This window comes from Schistocerca nitens, chromosome 1 (genome assembly GCF_023898315.1).
Source record: "Schistocerca nitens isolate TAMUIC-IGC-003100 chromosome 1, iqSchNite1.1, whole genome shotgun sequence".
Taxonomy (NCBI): Eukaryota; Metazoa; Arthropoda; class Insecta; order Orthoptera; family Acrididae; genus Schistocerca; species Schistocerca nitens.
The window spans coordinates 416,361,966-416,380,746 of record NC_064614.1 but is presented as its reverse complement, the minus strand read 5'-3'; the positions used below and the strand labels follow the sequence as shown (position 1 = coordinate 416,380,746).

At 50.3% G+C, this 18,781-nt stretch overlaps 6 non-coding genes across 6 annotated transcripts; all 6 read right to left on the bottom strand.

Annotated features, from left to right (window-relative positions):
• Positions 1-1,774: 1,774 nt before the first annotated feature.
• On the bottom strand, positions 1,775-1,936 carry LOC126203487 (U1 spliceosomal RNA). The gene has a single exon (XR_007540267.1). It is a non-coding gene; the product is annotated as a U1 spliceosomal RNA (small nuclear RNA).
• A 2,101-nt stretch (positions 1,937-4,037) lies between these two features.
• LOC126203513 (U1 spliceosomal RNA) lies at positions 4,038-4,199 on the bottom strand. Its single transcript, XR_007540271.1, has one exon. It is a non-coding gene; the product is annotated as a U1 spliceosomal RNA (small nuclear RNA).
• A 2,102-nt stretch (positions 4,200-6,301) lies between these two features.
• LOC126203505 (U1 spliceosomal RNA) lies at positions 6,302-6,463 on the bottom strand. Its single transcript, XR_007540270.1, has one exon. It is a non-coding gene; the product is annotated as a U1 spliceosomal RNA (small nuclear RNA).
• Positions 6,464-8,563: 2,100 nt separating this feature from the next.
• On the bottom strand, positions 8,564-8,725 carry LOC126203498 (U1 spliceosomal RNA). The gene has a single exon (XR_007540269.1). It is a non-coding gene; the product is annotated as a U1 spliceosomal RNA (small nuclear RNA).
• Positions 8,726-10,827: 2,102 nt separating this feature from the next.
• On the bottom strand, positions 10,828-10,989 carry LOC126203826 (U1 spliceosomal RNA). Its single transcript, XR_007540385.1, has one exon. It is a non-coding gene; the product is annotated as a U1 spliceosomal RNA (small nuclear RNA).
• Positions 10,990-13,091: 2,102 nt separating this feature from the next.
• On the bottom strand, positions 13,092-13,253 carry LOC126203818 (U1 spliceosomal RNA). The gene has a single exon (XR_007540383.1). It is a non-coding gene; the product is annotated as a U1 spliceosomal RNA (small nuclear RNA).
• Positions 13,254-18,781: the final 5,528 nt, after the last annotated feature.

Here is an 18,781-nt window from a genome sequence, read left to right as displayed (position 1 = left end):
TTTCTTCCGTCCGGTGTCAAAACGGCAAATGAGATTTGCTGAATGACTGTTTCTTCGAGCCACAGTGCAAGCCACAAAATCAATTGTTGCTCTTACCTTTGCTCCCTCCGTGGGAGCCCTTAGTGCCAGGAAATACGGCAGCATTGTCAATCGCCCTTGTCTGTCGCTGAGCAACCGAAGGACCAAGCTCAGACTATCAGATGTTCCAAGAAAGCTGGATGCACTCGTGGGTGTTGTACACGAGGGACAAACATCACATCACATCAGCAGGTTCTTAAGGAAAGACAATAATCAGCAAAAACTGCAGCTTACCCCATTGGACGCTGATGGAACAGAAGACACTTGAAGGTATGGTAACACTTCTTTTTTCTGTTCATCTCGAGCACTATCTGGAAAGCTCGAACAAAATTTGTCTTCACTTTAATTCAGAATGTGGAGATATTTCCTTCACGCATATGAAAGTATATGACAAAAATAATAATGCTTCATTATTTAAGCTAGATGGAAAAGTTTAGGGGAAGTAAATTAATTCGTTTAGGCTGCACCACTACTAGGTAGCACTGTGAAAACAAAGCCATTGCCATCTAATGGCAACAACACTGCTTGCTGCAGATTAATTTTGCGGCATTTCATAAATGATTAATATCTTATGACTATGGTGACGCTATGAGTAGTTTTAGATGTGCAAACATTTGAAAACGGCTGCAGGCATTACATTCACCCCTCTCTGTCTCTTTGCTTGGACCTGGAGTAAGTAAGTAAGTAAGAATAAATTAAATTGCTTGTTTTTGAAGTAGTAACAGTTCTGAAGTGTAATGAAATGGTATTAAACAATGAAGTGTATTTTTTTTTTTTTTTTAATCCTACCTATCTCTGCAATTAGTGTACGCGAGTATTTCATAGTAATTGTCGCAATCGAAACCGAGCTTAATAATTTCATGCGGCCGTTTTCGGTCCTCCTCGTGCTTTAATTGTTCCTTTCCAAGCGTTATTTTAGGTTGCCTGCAAAGTTGTCAGGTGAAACACAACCACTGCGACGAAAGGCCATTCCTTAGAGCAGGTAGACGCCAACTGCGGCAGGAAACTGTCGTGGCCAGGAAGATATTCACTGTGTGTGGAAGTTAAGTGAGGATCCGAAGCTGACTTGCCGGCACACGTTGCAGCATTCACTCGCCAACGGCAACGAGGCAAGAAAAGGGTAAAAATACGCCGGTTCTCGTCCGATCACCGAGGTTGGCTAGAATCTATGTTTCTCGTTTTTCGGTGCAGCTCGTCATGTTATTTCCTTCGATTCACATCCCCACAAGCTCCTCAAGTGCCGCAAGTCTCGAGACGCTACGCTAGACGCTCGCTTCCGGCCCCTTCATGTACCTTGCCACAGGCGCCAAAGCGTTCGGCTGGCCGACGGCCCCTGTACGCCCGCTCGCGCCACAGCAGTCACTGTGCTTGCAGGGAATGCCGCGCCGTCGAATAACGTTTGGTGCACAATCCGTTTATGGACAGAGAATGCTAAAAGGGGCCGTTCGACCGTTAATACAGAAATCGCAGCCACGTTAGATCGCCTGAGCCATCTCGCGGCTGCCGCTGTTATTACGAGCACGCGTGCCACGCGGTTAACGAGCAGTGCGCCGGCTGTGGGTTTCGACGCCGTGTCCTAGTGCAATTTGTCGTTTTTAGTAGAGGCATCGTCGGTTATAAGAAGGTGGTAAATTACTCACCGTCAGTGCTTATCATCCGCTACGAGGAGAAGCTTTGATTGCATTAGAGATTAGCAACGGGACAGCGCGAACGCAGTCCCGACTACCAAAAATTATGCGCCCGAGTTACTCGCATTTGGAGTAATCGCGGGGGTCAGCTCGACCGAAGTGCAATGGACAAGCCTCACCCCGGAGGAACCGCCTTCATGATCGCGGTATCCTCTACGCCAGGTAAGTATGCTTCTCCTCGGCCACAGGCGAATATTTGTAATGCCTCGCGCTATCGTAGTGGAACGAGAACTCTTGACGTTGTCGCATTCGGCGAAGAGCATGGTGCCGTGAATGTACTTGCTTCCTTATAAACGCGCTGTTGGCCGTCGAGTTAGCAGGCAGACAGGCACAATAACGGCCCTCTGCAGAAAGCGATGCATTTTTCGTGCGGAAGACATCGCGACTCGCGGCGCCGGCCGTTGCTGGGGTTAAGTTACTGCACCCTCCGGGAGATGGCGGGCCATGTCGGGGTTACCGCCTTCGAGCCGCCCTCTCCGCCTGAAAGTCGCCCTCTTTCTTCCGTCCGGTGTCAAAACGGCAAATGAGATTTGCTGAATGACTGTTTCTTCGAGCCACAGTGCAAGCCACAAAATCAATTGTTGCTCTTACCTTTGCTCCCTCCGTGGGAGCCCTTAGTGCCAGGAAATACGGCAGCATTGTCAATCGCCCTTGTCTGTCGCTGAGCAACCGAAGGACCAAGCTCAGACTATCAGATGTTCTAAGAAAGCTGGATGCACTCGTGGGTGTTGTACACGAGGGACAAACATCACATCACATCAGCAGGTTCTTAAGGAAAGACAATAATCAGCAAAAACTGCAGCTTACCCCATTGGACGCTGATGGAACAGAAGACACTTGAAGGTATGGTAACACTTCTTTTTTCTGTTCATCTCGAGCACTATCTGGAAAGCTCGAACAAAATTTGTCTTCACTTTAATTCAGAATGTGGAGATATTTCCTTCACGCATATGAAAGTATATGACAAAAATAATAATGCTTCATTATTTAAGCTAGATGGAAAAGTTTAGGGGAAGTAAATTAATTCGTTTAGGCTGCACCACTACTAGGTAGCACTGTGAAAACAAAGCCATTGCCATCTAATGGCAACAACACTGCTTGCTGCAGATTAATTTTGCGGCATTTCATAAATGATTAATATCTTATGACTATGGTGACGCTATGAGTAGTTTTAGATGTGCAAACATTTGAAAACGGCTGCAGGCATTACATTCACCCCTCTCTGTCTCTTTGCTTGGACCTGGAGTAAGTAAGTAAGTAAGTAAGAATAAATTAAATTGCTTGTTTTTGAAGTAGTAACAGTTCTGAAGTGTAATGAAATGGTATTAAACAATGAAGTGTATTTTTTTTTTTTTTAATCCTACCTATCTCTGCAATTAGTGTACGCGAGTATTTCATAGTAATTGTCGCAATCGAAACCGAGCTTAATAATTTCATGCGGCCGTTTTCGGTCCTCCTCGTGCTTTAATTGTTCCTTTCCAAGCGTTATTTTAGGTTGCCTGCAAAGTTGTCAGGTGAAACACAACCACTGCGACGAAAGGCCATTCCTTAGAGCAGGTAGACGCCAACTGCGGCAGGAAACTGTCGTGGCCAGGAAGATATTCACTGTGTGTGGAAGTTAAGTGAGGATCCGAAGCTGACTTGCCGGCACACGTTGCAGCATTCACTCGCCAACGGCAACGAGGCAAGAAAAGGGTAAAAATACGCCGGTTCTCGTCCGATCACCGAGGTTGGCTAGAATCTATGTTTCTCGTTTTTCGGTGCAGCTCGTCATGTTATTTCCTTCGATTCACATCCCCACAAGCTCCTCAAGTGCCGCAAGTCTCGAGACGCTACGCTAGACGCTCGCTTCCGGCCCCTTCATGTACCTTGCCACAGGCGCCAAAGCGTTCGGCTGGCCGACGGCCCCTGTACGCCCGCTCGCGCCACAGCAGTCACTGTGCTTGCAGGGAATGCCGCGCCGTCGAATAACGTTTGGTGCACAATCCGTTTATGGACAGAGAATGCTAAAAGGGGCCGTTCGACCGTTAATACAGAAATCGCAGCCACGTTAGATCGCCTGAGCCATCTCGCGGCTGCCGCTGTTATTACGAGCACGCGTGCCACGCGGTTAACGAGCAGTGCGCCGGCTGTGGGTTTCGACGCCGTGTCCTAGTGCAATTTGTCGTTTTTAGTAGAGGCATCGTCGGTTATAAGAAGGTGGTAAATTACTCACCGTCAGTGCTTATCATCCGCTACGAGGAGAAGCTTTGATTGCATTAGAGATTAGCAACGGGACAGCGCGAACGCAGTCCCGACTACCAAAAATTATGCGCCCGAGTTACTCGCATTTGGAGTAATCGCGGGGGTCAGCTCGACCGAAGTGCAATGGACAAGCCTCACCCCGGAGGAACCGCCTTCATGATCACGGTATCCTCTACGCCAGGTAAGTATGCTTCTCCTCGGCCACAGGCGAATATTTGTAATGCCTCGCGCTATCGTAGTGGAACGAGAACTCTTGACGTTGTCGCATTCGGCGAAGAGCATGGTGCCGTGAATGTACTTGCTTCCTTATAAACGCGCTGTTGGCCGTCGAGTTAGCAGGCAGACAGGCACAATAACGGCCCTCTGCAGAAAGCGATGCATTTTTCGTGCGGAAGACATCGCGACTCGCGGCGCCGGCCGTTGCTGGGGTTAAGTTACTGCACCCTCCGGGAGATGGCGGGCCATGTCGGGGTTACCGCCTTCGAGCCGCCCTCTCCGCCTGAAAGTCGCCCTCTTTCTTCCGTCCGGTGTCAAAACGGCAAATGAGATTTGCTGAATGACTGTTTCTTCGAGCCACAGTGCAAGCCACAAAATCAATTGTTGCTCTTACCTTTGCTCCCTCCGTGGGAGCCCTTAGTGCCAGGAAATACGGCAGCATTGTCAATCGCCCTTGTCTGTCGCTGAGCAACCGAAGGACCAAGCTCAGACTATCAGATGTTCCAAGAAAGCTGGATGCACTCGTGGGTGTTGTACACGAGGGACAAACATCACATCACATCAGCAGGTTCTTAAGGAAAGACAATAATCAGCAAAAACTGCAGCTTACCCCATTGGACGCTGATGGAACAGAAGACACTTGAAGGTATGGTAACACTTCTTTTTTCTGTTCATCTCGAGCACTATCTGGAAAGCTCGAACAAAATTTGTCTTCACTTTAATTCAGAATGTGGAGATATTTCCTTCACGCATATGAAAGTATATGACAAAAATAATAATGCTTCATTATTTAAGCTAGATGGAAAAGTTTAGGGGAAGTAAATTAATTCGTTTAGGCTGCACCACTACTAGGTAGCACTGTGAAAACAAAGCCATTGCCATCTAATGGCAACAACACTGCTTGCTGCAGATTAATTTTGCGGCATTTCATAAATGATTAATATCTTATGACTATGGTGACGCTATGAGTAGTTTTAGATGTGCAAACATTTGAAAACGGCTGCAGGCATTACATTCACCCCTCTCTGTCTCTTTGCTTGGACCTGGAGTAAGTAAGTAAGTAAGTAAGAATAAATTAAATTGCTTGTTTTTGAAGTAGTAACAGTTCTGAAGTGTAATGAAATGGTATTAAACAATGAAGTGTATTTTTTTTTTTTTTTAATCCTACCTATCTCTGCAATTAGTGTACGCGAGTATTTCATAGTAATTGTCGCAATCGAAACCGAGCTTAATAATTTCATGCGGCCGTTTTCGGTCCTCCTCGTGCTTTAATTGTTCCTTTCCAAGCGTTATTTTAGGTTGCCTGCAAAGTTGTCAGGTGAAACACAACCACTGCGACGAAAGGCCATTCCTTAGAGCAGGTAGACGCCAACTGCGGCAGGAAACTGTCGTGGCCAGGAAGATATTCACTGTGTGTGGAAGTTAAGTGAGGATCCGAAGCTGACTTGCCGGCACACGTTGCAGCATTCACTCGCCAACGGCAACGAGGCAAGAAAAGGGTAAAAATACGCCGGTTCTCGTCCGATCACCGAGGTTGGCTAGAATCTATGTTTCTCGTTTTTCGGTGCAGCTCGTCATGTTATTTCCTTCGATTCACATCCCCACAAGCTCCTCAAGTGCCGCAAGTCTCGAGACGCTACGCTAGACGCTCGCTTCCGGCCCCTTCATGTACCTTGCCACAGGCGCCAAAGCGTTCGGCTGGCCGACGGCCCCTGTACGCCCGCTCGCGCCACAGCAGTCACTGTGCTTGCAGGGAATGCCGCGCCGTCGAATAACGTTTGGTGCACAATCCGTTTATGGACAGAGAATGCTAAAAGGGGCCGTTCGACCGTTAATACAGAAATCGCAGCCACGTTAGATCGCCTGAGCCATCTCGCGGCTGCCGCTGTTATTACGAGCACGCGTGCCACGCGGTTAACGAGCAGTGCGCCGGCTGTGGGTTTCGACGCCGTGTCCTAGTGCAATTTGTCGTTTTTAGTAGAGGCATCGTCGGTTATAAGAAGGTGGTAAATTACTCACCGTCAGTGCTTATCATCCGCTACGAGGAGAAGCTTTGATTGCATTAGAGATTAGCAACGGGACAGCGCGAACGCAGTCCCGACTACCAAAAATTATGCGCCCGAGTTACTCGCATTTGGAGTAATCGCGGGGGTCAGCTCGACCGAAGTGCAATGGACAAGCCTCACCCCGGAGGAACCGCCTTCATGATCACGGTATCCTCTACGCCAGGTAAGTATGCTTCTCCTCGGCCACAGGCGAATATTTGTAATGCCTCGCGCTATCGTAGTGGAACGAGAACTCTTGACGTTGTCGCATTCGGCGAAGAGCATGGTGCCGTGAATGTACTTGCTTCCTTATAAACGCGCTGTTGGCCGTCGAGTTAGCAGGCAGACAGGCACAATAACGGCCCTCTGCAGAAAGCGATGCATTTTTCGTGCGGAAGACATCGCGACTCGCGGCGCCGGCCGTTGCTGGGGTTAAGTTACTGCACCCTCCGGGAGATGGCGGGCCATGTCGGGGTTACCGCCTTCGAGCCGCCCTCTCCGCCTGAAAGTCGCCCTCTTTCTTCCGTCCGGTGTCAAAACGGCAAATGAGATTTGCTGAATGACTGTTTCTTCGAGCCACAGTGCAAGCCACAAAATCAATTGTTGCTCTTACCTTTGCTCCCTCCGTGGGAGCCCTTAGTGCCAGGAAATACGGCAGCATTGTCAATCGCCCTTGTCTGTCGCTGAGCAACCGAAGGACCAAGCTCAGACTATCAGATGTTCCAAGAAAGCTGGATGCACTCGTGGGTGTTGTACACGAGGGACAAACATCACATCACATCAGCAGGTTCTTAAGGAAAGACAATAATCAGCAAAAACTGCAGCTTACCCCATTGGACGCTGATGGAACAGAAGACACTTGAAGGTATGGTAACACTTCTTTTTTCTGTTCATCTCGAGCACTATCTGGAAAGCTCGAACAAAATTTGTCTTCACTTTAATTCAGAATGTGGAGATATTTCCTTCACGCATATGAAAGTATATGACAAAAATAATAATGCTTCATTATTTAAGCTAGATGGAAAAGTTTAGGGGAAGTAAATTAATTCGTTTAGGCTGCACCACTACTAGGTAGCACTGTGAAAACAAAGCCATTGCCATCTAATGGCAACAACACTGCTTGCTGCAGATTAATTTTGCGGCATTTCATAAATGATTAATATCTTATGACTATGGTGACGCTATGAGTAGTTTTAGATGTGCAAACATTTGAAAACGGCTGCAGGCATTACATTCACCCCTCTCTGTCTCTTTGCTTGGACCTGGAGTAAGTAAGTAAGTAAGTAAGAATAAATTAAATTGCTTGTTTTTGAAGTAGTAACAGTTCTGAAGTGTAATGAAATGGTATTAAACAATGAAGTGTATTTTTTTTTTTTTAATCCTACCTATCTCTGCAATTAGTGTACGCGAGTATTTCATAGTAATTGTCGCAATCGAAACCGAGCTTAATAATTTCATGCGGCCGTTTTCGGTCCTCCTCGTGCTTTAATTGTTCCTTTCCAAGCGTTATTTTAGGTTGCCTGCAAAGTTGTCAGGTGAAACACAACCACTGCGACGAAAGGCCATTCCTTAGAGCAGGTAGACGCCAACTGCGGCAGGAAACTGTCGTGGCCAGGAAGATATTCACTGTGTGTGGAAGTTAAGTGAGGATCCGAAGCTGACTTGCCGGCACACGTTGCAGCATTCACTCGCCAACGGCAACGAGGCAAGAAAAGGGTAAAAATACGCCGGTTCTCGTCCGATCACCGAGGTTGGCTAGAATCTATGTTTCTCGTTTTTCGGTGCAGCTCGTCATGTTATTTCCTTCGATTCACATCCCCACAAGCTCCTCAAGTGCCGCAAGTCTCGAGACGCTACGCTAGACGCTCGCTTCCGGCCCCTTCATGTACCTTGCCACAGGCGCCAAAGCGTTCGGCTGGCCGACGGCCCCTGTACGCCCGCTCGCGCCACAGCAGTCACTGTGCTTGCAGGGAATGCCGCGCCGTCGAATAACGTTTGGTGCACAATCCGTTTATGGACAGAGAATGCTAAAAGGGGCCGTTCGACCGTTAATACAGAAATCGCAGCCACGTTAGATCGCCTGAGCCATCTCGCGGCTGCCGCTGTTATTACGAGCACGCGTGCCACGCGGTTAACGAGCAGTGCGCCGGCTGTGGGTTTCGACGCCGTGTCCTAGTGCAATTTGTCGTTTTTAGTAGAGGCATCGTCGGTTATAAGAAGGTGGTAAATTACTCACCGTCAGTGCTTATCATCCGCTACGAGGAGAAGCTTTGATTGCATTAGAGATTAGCAACGGGACAGCGCGAACGCAGTCCCGACTACCAAAAATTATGCGCCCGAGTTACTCGCATTTGGAGTAATCGCGGGGGTCAGCTCGACCGAAGTGCAATGGACAAGCCTCACCCCGGAGGAACCGCCTTCATGATCACGGTATCCTCTACGCCAGGTAAGTATGCTTCTCCTCGGCCACAGGCGAATATTTGTAATGCCTCGCGCTATCGTAGTGGAACGAGAACTCTTGACGTTGTCGCATTCGGCGAAGAGCATGGTGCCGTGAATGTACTTGCTTCCTTATAAACGCGCTGTTGGCCGTCGAGTTAGCAGGCAGACAGGCACAATAACGGCCCTCTGCAGAAAGCGATGCATTTTTCGTGCGGAAGACATCGCGACTCGCGGCGCCGGCCGTTGCTGGGGTTAAGTTACTGCACCCTCCGGGAGATGGCGGGCCATGTCGGGGTTACCGCCTTCGAGCCGCCCTCTCCGCCTGAAAGTCGCCCTCTTTCTTCCGTCCGGTGTCAAAACGGCAAATGAGATTTGCTGAATGACTGTTTCTTCGAGCCACAGTGCAAGCCACAAAATCAATTGTTGCTCTTACCTTTGCTCCCTCCGTGGGAGCCCTTAGTGCCAGGAAATACGGCAGCATTGTCAATCGCCCTTGTCTGTCGCTGAGCAACCGAAGGACCAAGCTCAGACTATCAGATGTTCCAAGAAAGCTGGATGCACTCGTGGGTGTTGTACACGAGGGACAAACATCACATCACATCAGCAGGTTCTTAAGGAAAGACAATAATCAGCAAAAACTGCAGCTTACCCCATTGGACGCTGATGGAACAGAAGACACTTGAAGGTATGGTAACACTTCTTTTTTCTGTTCATCTCGAGCACTATCTGGAAAGCTCGAACAAAATTTGTCTTCACTTTAATTCAGAATGTGGAGATATTTCCTTCACGCATATGAAAGTATATGACAAAAATAATAATGCTTCATTATTTAAGCTAGATGGAAAAGTTTAGGGGAAGTAAATTAATTCGTTTAGGCTGCACCACTACTAGGTAGCACTGTGAAAACAAAGCCATTGCCATCTAATGGCAACAACACTGCTTGCTGCAGATTAATTTTGCGGCATTTCATAAATGATTAATATCTTATGACTATGGTGACGCTATGAGTAGTTTTAGATGTGCAAACATTTGAAAACGGCTGCAGGCATTACATTCACCCCTCTCTGTCTCTTTGCTTGGACCTGGAGTAAGTAAGTAAGTAAGTAAGAATAAATTAAATTGCTTGTTTTTGAAGTAGTAACAGTTCTGAAGTGTAATGAAATGGTATTAAACAATGAAGTGTATTTTTTTTTTTTTTTAATCCTACCTATCTCTGCAATTAGTGTACGCGAGTATTTCATAGTAATTGTCGCAATCGAAACCGAGCTTAATAATTTCATGCGGCCGTTTTCGGTCCTCCTCGTGCTTTAATTGTTCCTTTCCAAGCGTTATTTTAGGTTGCCTGCAAAGTTGTCAGGTGAAACACAACCACTGCGACGAAAGGCCATTCCTTAGAGCAGGTAGACGCCAACTGCGGCAGGAAACTGTCGTGGCCAGGAAGATATTCACTGTGTGTGGAAGTTAAGTGAGGATCCGAAGCTGACTTGCCGGCACACGTTGCAGCATTCACTCGCCAACGGCAACGAGGCAAGAAAAGGGTAAAAATACGCCGGTTCTCGTCCGATCACCGAGGTTGGCTAGAATCTATGTTTCTCGTTTTTCGGTGCAGCTCGTCATGTTATTTCCTTCGATTCACATCCCCACAAGCTCCTCAAGTGCCGCAAGTCTCGAGACGCTACGCTAGACGCTCGCTTCCGGCCCCTTCATGTACCTTGCCACAGGCGCCAAAGCGTTCGGCTGGCCGACGGCCCCTGTACGCCCGCTCGCGCCACAGCAGTCACTGTGCTTGCAGGGAATGCCGCGCCGTCGAATAACGTTTGGTGCACAATCCGTTTATGGACAGAGAATGCTAAAAGGGGCCGTTCGACCGTTAATACAGAAATCGCAGCCACGTTAGATCGCCTGAGCCATCTCGCGGCTGCCGCTGTTATTACGAGCACGCGTGCCACGCGGTTAACGAGCAGTGCGCCGGCTGTGGGTTTCGACGCCGTGTCCTAGTGCAATTTGTCGTTTTTAGTAGAGGCATCGTCGGTTATAAGAAGGTGGTAAATTACTCACCGTCAGTGCTTATCATCCGCTACGAGGAGAAGCTTTGATTGCATTAGAGATTAGCAACGGGACAGCGCGAACGCAGTCCCGACTACCAAAAATTATGCGCCCGAGTTACTCGCATTTGGAGTAATCGCGGGGGTCAGCTCGACCGAAGTGCAATGGACAAGCCTCACCCCGGAGGAACCGCCTTCATGATCACGGTACCCTCTACGCCAGGTAAGTATGCTTCTCCTCGGCCACAGGCGAATATTTGTAATGCCTCGCGCTATCGTAGTGGAACGAGAACTCTTGACGTTGTCGCATTCGGCGAAGAGCATGGTGCCGTGAATGTACTTGCTTCCTTATAAACGCGCTGTTGGCCGTCGAGTTAGCAGGCAGACAGGCACAATAACGGCCCTCTGCAGAAAGCGATGCATTTTTCGTGCGGAAGACATCGCGACTCGCGGCGCCGGCCGTTGCTGGGGTTAAGTTACTGCACCCTCCGGGAGATGGCGGGCCATGTCGGGGTTACCGCCTTCGAGCCGCCCTCTCCGCCTGAAAGTCGCCCTCTTTCTTCCGTCCGGTGTCAAAACGGCAAATGAGATTTGCTGAATGACTGTTTCTTCGAGCCACAGTGCAAGCCACAAAATCAATTGTTGCTCTTACCTTTGCTCCCTCCGTGGGAGCCCTTAGTGCCAGGAAATACGGCAGCATTGTCAATCGCCCTTGTCTGTCGCTGAGCAACCGAAGGACCAAGCTCAGACTATCAGATGTTCTAAGAAAGCTGGATGCACTCGTGGGTGTTGTACACGAGGGACAAACATCACATCACATCAGCAGGTTCTTAAGGAAAGACAATAATCAGCAAAAACTGCAGCTTACCCCATTGGACGCTGATGGAACAGAAGACACTTGAAGGTATGGTAACACTTCTTTTTTCTGTTCATCTCGAGCACTATCTGGAAAGCTCGAACAAAATTTGTCTTCACTTTAATTCAGAATGTGGAGATATTTCCTTCACGCATATGAAAGTATATGACAAAAATAATAATGCTTCATTATTTAAGCTAGATGGAAAAGTTTAGGGGAAGTAAATTAATTCGTTTAGGCTGCACCACTACTAGGTAGCACTGTGAAAACAAAGCCATTGCCATCTAATGGCAACAACACTGCTTGCTGCAGATTAATTTTGCGGCATTTCATAAATGATTAATATCTTATGACTATGGTGACGCTATGAGTAGTTTTAGATGTGCAAACATTTGAAAACGGCTGCAGGCATTACATTCACCCCTCTCTGTCTCTTTGCTTGGACCTGGAGTAAGTAAGTAAGTAAGTAAGAATAAATTAAATTGCTTGTTTTTGAAGTAGTAACAGTTCTGAAGTGTAATGAAATGGTATTAAACAATGAAGTGTATTTTTTTTTTTTTTTAATCCTACCTATCTCTGCAATTAGTGTACGCGAGTATTTCATAGTAATTGTCGCAATCGAAACCGAGCTTAATAATTTCATGCGGCCGTTTTCGGTCCTCCTCGTGCTTTAATTGTTCCTTTCCAAGCGTTATTTTAGGTTGCCTGCAAAGTTGTCAGGTGAAACACAACCACTGCGACGAAAGGCCATTCCTTAGAGCAGGTAGACGCCAACTGCGGCAGGAAACTGTCGTGGCCAGGAAGATATTCACTGTGTGTGGAAGTTAAGTGAGGATCCGAAGCTGACTTGCCGGCACACGTTGCAGCATTCACTCGCCAACGGCAACGAGGCAAGAAAAGGGTAAAAATACGCCGGTTCTCGTCCGATCACCGAGGTTGGCTAGAATCTATGTTTCTCGTTTTTCGGTGCAGCTCGTCATGTTATTTCCTTCGATTCACATCCCCACAAGCTCCTCAAGTGCCGCAAGTCTCGAGACGCTACGCTAGACGCTCGCTTCCGGCCCCTTCATGTACCTTGCCACAGGCGCCAAAGCGTTCGGCTGGCCGACGGCCCCTGTACGCCCGCTCGCGCCACAGCAGTCACTGTGCTTGCAGGGAATGCCGCGCCGTCGAATAACGTTTGGTGCACAATCCGTTTATGGACAGAGAATGCTAAAAGGGGCCGTTCGACCGTTAATACAGAAATCGCAGCCACGTTAGATCGCCTGAGCCATCTCGCGGCTGCCGCTGTTATTACGAGCACGCGTGCCACGCGGTTAACGAGCAGTGCGCCGGCTGTGGGTTTCGACGCCGTGTCCTAGTGCAATTTGTCGTTTTTAGTAGAGGCATCGTCGGTTATAAGAAGGTGGTAAATTACTCACCGTCAGTGCTTATCATCCGCTACGAGGAGAAGCTTTGATTGCATTAGAGATTAGCAACGGGACAGCGCGAACGCAGTCCCGACTACCAAAAATTATGCGCCCGAGTTACTCGCATTTGGAGTAATCGCGGGGGTCAGCTCGACCGAAGTGCAATGGACAAGCCTCACCCCGGAGGAACCGCCTTCATGATCACGGTACCCTCTACGCCAGGTAAGTATGCTTCTCCTCGGCCACAGGCGAATATTTGTAATGCCTCGCGCTATCGTAGTGGAACGAGAACTCTTGACGTTGTCGCATTCGGCGAAGAGCATGGTGCCGTGAATGTACTTGCTTCCTTATAAACGCGCTGTTGGCCGTCGAGTTAGCAGGCAGACAGGCACAATAACGGCCCTCTGCAGAAAGCGATGCATTTTTCGTGCGGAAGACATCGCGACTCGCGGCGCCGGCCGTTGCTGGGGTTAAGTTACTGCACCCTCCGGGAGATGGCGGGCCATGTCGGGGTTACCGCCTTCGAGCCGCCCTCTCCGCCTGAAAGTCGCCCTCTTTCTTCCGTCCGGTGTCAAAACGGCAAATGAGATTTGCTGAATGACTGTTTCTTCGAGCCACAGTGCAAGCCACAAAATCAATTGTTGCTCTTACCTTTGCTCCCTCCGTGGGAGCCCTTAGTGCCAGGAAATACGGCAGCATTGTCAATCGCCCTTGTCTGTCGCTGAGCAACCGAAGGACCAAGCTCAGACTATCAGATGTTCCAAGAAAGCTGGATGCACTCGTGGGTGTTGTACACGAGGGACAAACATCACATCACATCAGCAGGTTCTTAAGGAAAGACAATAATCAGCAAAAACTGCAGCTTACCCCATTGGACGCTGATGGAACAGAAGACACTTGAAGGTATGGTAACACTTCTTTTTTCTGTTCATCTCGAGCACTATCTGGAAAGCTCGAACAAAATTTGTCTTCACTTTAATTCAGAATGTGGAGATATTTCCTTCACGCATATGAAAGTATATGACAAAAATAATAATGCTTCATTATTTAAGCTAGATGGAAAAGTTTAGGGGAAGTAAATTAATTCGTTTAGGCTGCACCACTACTAGGTAGCACTGTGAAAACAAAGCCATTGCCATCTAATGGCAACAACACTGCTTGCTGCAGATTAATTTTGCGGCATTTCATAAATGATTAATATCTTATGACTATGGTGACGCTATGAGTAGTTTTAGATGTGCAAACATTTGAAAACGGCTGCAGGCATTACATTCACCCCTCTCTGTCTCTTTGCTTGGACCTGGAGTAAGTAAGTAAGTAAGTAAGAATAAATTAAATTGCTTGTTTTCACCTCACTCATCTCCTTTCCGAACAGCTTAATTCCCGTCTCTCCGCAATGTTCCTCTCCCTGGACCTCGAACGTGCTTATGACCGCGTATAGCATTCCGGTCTCCTCTTCAAGCTCCAAACCTTCACCCTTCCCATTAACTACGTCCGTCTGATCGGCTCCTTTCTCTCCCGCCGTCCTTCCTATGTCACCATCCATAACACAGATTCCTACACCTTTTTCCCCTCTGCCGGTGTGCCCCAAGGCTCCGCCCTGTCCCCCCGTCTGTACCTTTTGTACACGGCGGACATGCCGCCGCCGTCAGCCCCCATCCAGCTTCTCCAGTTTGCCGATGACACCGCCTTCCTTGCCCTTGCCCCCACCCTACAGCGCTCCCAACACCTTCTCCAATCCCATATTGACTGGTTCACCGCTTGGTGCAACCAGTGGTTGCTCAAGGTCAATCCCTCCAAAACCCAGGCGATCATTGTAGGCAACACCACCTCTTCCTTCCGCCTCCTTGATTTCTATCTCACCATCTATGGCCATCCTATCGCCCTCACTCCCACCCTTAAGTACCTTGGCGGCACCCTTGACCGCCGCCTCTCCTGGACTCCCCACCTTCGGACAATCCAAGCCAAGGCACGCTCCCGACTCAGTCTCCTCAAGCTCCTCTCCGGCCGTACGTGGGGTCTGGACCCCTCCACCATCCTCCACACCTATAAATCCCTCATCCGCCCTATCCTTTGTTATGCCCATCCGGCTTGGATCTCCCCCCCCCCCCTACCTTTTATAAATCCCTCCAAATCCTTGACGTAGGAAGGACGGTAGGAGAGAAAGGAGCCAATCAGACGGACGTAGTTAATGGGAAGGGCGAAGGTTTGGAGCTTGAAGAGGAGACCGGAATGCCATATGCGGTCATAAGCTCGTTCGAGGTCCAGGGAAAGGAAGATTGCGGAGCGACGGGAATTAAGCTGGTCGGAAAGGAGATGAGTGAGGTGAAGAAGAAGATCGTCAGAAGAGAAGGATGGCCGAAAGCCACACTGGGTAACGGGAATGAGGCGATGCAGGCAGTGATGCTGGTGGATGCGGCAGGTGAGGATAGATTCCAGGACCTTGCTGAAGACCGAGGTAAGGCTGATGGGACGGTAGGAGGAGACGGTGGACGGCGGTTTGCCAGGTTTAAGGAACATGAGGATACGGGAGGTTTTCCACAGGTCAGGCTAGTAACCGGTGGACAGGACTACATTGTAGAGCCTGGCCAGGACGGAGAGGAAAGAGACAGGAGCTTCACGAAGGTGACGGTAGGTGACACGATCGTGACCAGGAGCGGTGTTGCGTTTTGTGCGGAGTGTAGCAATGAGATCCTGTGTAGTGGTAGGGGCACTGAGTTCCGTGTGTGCAATGTTGTCCAAGTACTGGAAACCAGGAGCGAGAGGAGGGACAGAGGTGTCAGTTCGATCGTGGACATCCGGGAAGAGGGAGTAATCGAACTGGGGATCATCGGGGATGGAAAAGACATTGGAGAGGTAAGAGGCAAAGTGATTGGCCTTACTAAGGGAGTCAGGGAAGGGGTGATCATCATGGAGAAGAGGATAGTATGGGGAGGGTTTAGTTCCGGTAAGGCGACGGAAGTCTGACCAGAACGTGGACGAGTTGATAGGTAGGGTAGCATTTAAACGGGTGCATGTCTGTCGCCAGTCCCGGCGTTTCTTAGCCGCGAGCAAATTACGAATGTGTCGCTGGAGTTGCTGGTGGCGTCGTAGTGTGTCCGGGTCATGCGTGCGGAGGAAGGCACGGTAGAGATGGCGGGATTCACGGTGGAGGAGGACGGCCTGTGGGGATAAAGTAGGACGGTGGGGGTGGACAGCGACAGTAGGGACGTGGGCCTTCACGGCTTCAGACAAGGTCTGCTGGAGAAAGGAGTCGGCATGGGTTACATCGTCAGGGTGGTGGTAGGTGAAGGGCTGGCGATCGACCTGGGTGGAAAGAGTATCCCAGTAGGCATTCCAGTTGGCATGGTAATAGTCATGGATGTACTTATGGGGAGGATCATTACGAGGGTCAGGGCGGGGGCGACGACCGTCTGAAATGGTAAGGAGGACAGGGAGATGTTCGCTACCAATAGGCTCCAGGACATCCACCGTTATGCGACCAAGGACGTTGGGGGAGGAAAGGATAACATCGGGAGTGGAGTTGGATTCGGGACGGGTGTGCTGGGGGATGGGGATGAGGTCGCCTTGAAGGGAGGAGAGGAACCGATGCCACCGCCGTAACTGGGCAGCAGAACGACTATGGATGTTGAGGTCGGTGGCGATCACGTAGAAGGAGAAGGTACGGTTGATGTGGGAGAGGAAGTCGAAGGGAATAGGGGCGTTAGGGCGGACATAGATGGTGGCGCAGGTAACGGTAAGGCCGGAGAAGAAGAGACTATGGATCAGGTGTTCGGTGGGGTCGGGAAGGAGAGGTTGGAGCCCAACGGGGATCTGGGGGTGGTGACCAATGGCAACTCCGCCACGTGCAATTGGGAGGGGATTATTGGAGCGGTGGAGGAGGTAGGGCGAAGTGTGGACGGTGTGGTGGGGTTGGAGGAAGGTTTCATTGAGGAGGAAGGCACCCACGCGGTGGGTGGCAAGGGTGTCCAGGTAGAGGTTCTTGTTGGCAGGAAGGGAGCGGATGTTGTTGAAAAGGATACGGTGCTGTCGCGCCATGACAGGGATTTAATCGAGGGTGTCAAGACGGGAGAAGGTGAAATGGGCCTGGTTGTTGGAGTAGGTGGCGTACATTTTGAGTTGGTAAACGGAACGGGCGGCGAGGGAGATCTGTTGGAGGGTGTGTGGGCGCTGAAAAAGATGGACATTCTGAAGGACGATGGTGAGGAATCTGATGATGTCCTCAGCGGTAGGGGGTGGGCGAAGGGAATCGCCGGGAGGGGTGGGGGCGTCCAGAGGGCGAACAGGAACGGTGAGTTCAGTAGTGGTAGGAAGGGGGTCGGGCCTTACATTTCTGGGAGTAGGTAGGATGCGTGAGGTTACAGGTATTACAGGAGGGGGGGGGGGGACTGGAGATTGGGGCACTGCCGTAAAAAGTGAGCTTGCTTACAGTGCGGGCAGGTGGGGGCTTCGCGGCACTCAGATGTCGGGTGTGCATTATACTGCAAGCACCGCTGGCAGCGGAGGGATTGAGGAGGGGAACGGGAGGGGTCAACTTTATATTGTTGGTTAAAAAGGAGGGCACCCTCCTTCAGGAGATGGTCTATGGAGGGGGCATGCTTGGAAAAGACCCGGATGAGGCGGGTGGGGCCGGCAGCGTTGTGTATGCGACGAACTGCATGCACCTCCAGATAGGGATGTGCCTGAAGCTCCGCCAACACCTTTTCCTCCGTGATCGTTGGACTAAGCTGAGTGATCACGGCGGTGAGGGTCGGCGGGCGACGCGGGGGTTGGGGTTGATGGGAGAGAGGTGGGGAAGGAGCAGGGGTGAGGGAGGCATTAGGGCCAAAGCGGGTGATGGGGAGGTCTGTGTGGAGGGTAGGGCTGGGGGAGGAGATGAGCACCGAATCACAGTGAGGAGTGAGGAGGGAGATGGGGGCACCATGAAAATTCTGGCGAAGGAAGAGGGTGAGGTTCCGGGCTTCAAGAAGGGTGGGATCAGGACAGGAGAGGAGGTAGCAGTAGGAGGAGGGTGTAGAGGAGGAGGAGGAACGGGTAGAGACAGGCAGGGAGACATCCATGGCATCATGGGTGGGGGAAGGGGGACGAGGCGGAGCCTTTTTGGGAATAGAGGAGGCTGGGGTGCCACTGGGGCGCTTGACGGCGACGGAGGAGGTGTGGGGGATAGGAGCGACTGGAAGGTGGCGGGGAGTGGCAGGTCCCGGTGCCGGAGGCTGCGCCGGAGATGGTGAGGGCGATGGCGAAGGCGACGGTGAAGACGATGACGATGACGATGATGATGACGATGACGATGACGATGACGATGACGATGACGATGACGATGACGATGACGATGACGATGACGATGACGATGACGATGACGATGACGATGACGATGACGATGACGATGACGATGACGAAAGGCGAAGGGGAGAGCGGAGCGTGGGCCGTAGCCCTCCGGGCGACCACCCTAGCGGGGGCCGCAGGAACGGAAGGAGTAGAGGGAGGGAGTGGAGGGAAGGGAAGGGATCAGAGGAGGCACGGGAGGGAGGAACCGGGGATGGGGCGACAAATAGTGAGGGAGATGGGAGAGTGAGGAGTGGGGGGATGAACTGAGGGGGGAGTGATGCGGCACACCACGTAATAGTGGTGGCGGCGGCGGAGGGGGATGTGTATATGATGGCAGTGGTGATGGCAGTAGTGGCGGTGGTGGGGGTCGACATTACGAGAAGGGGAAAAGCACAGGACAGGACAAAGAAGGCGACGAGAAACACAAAGG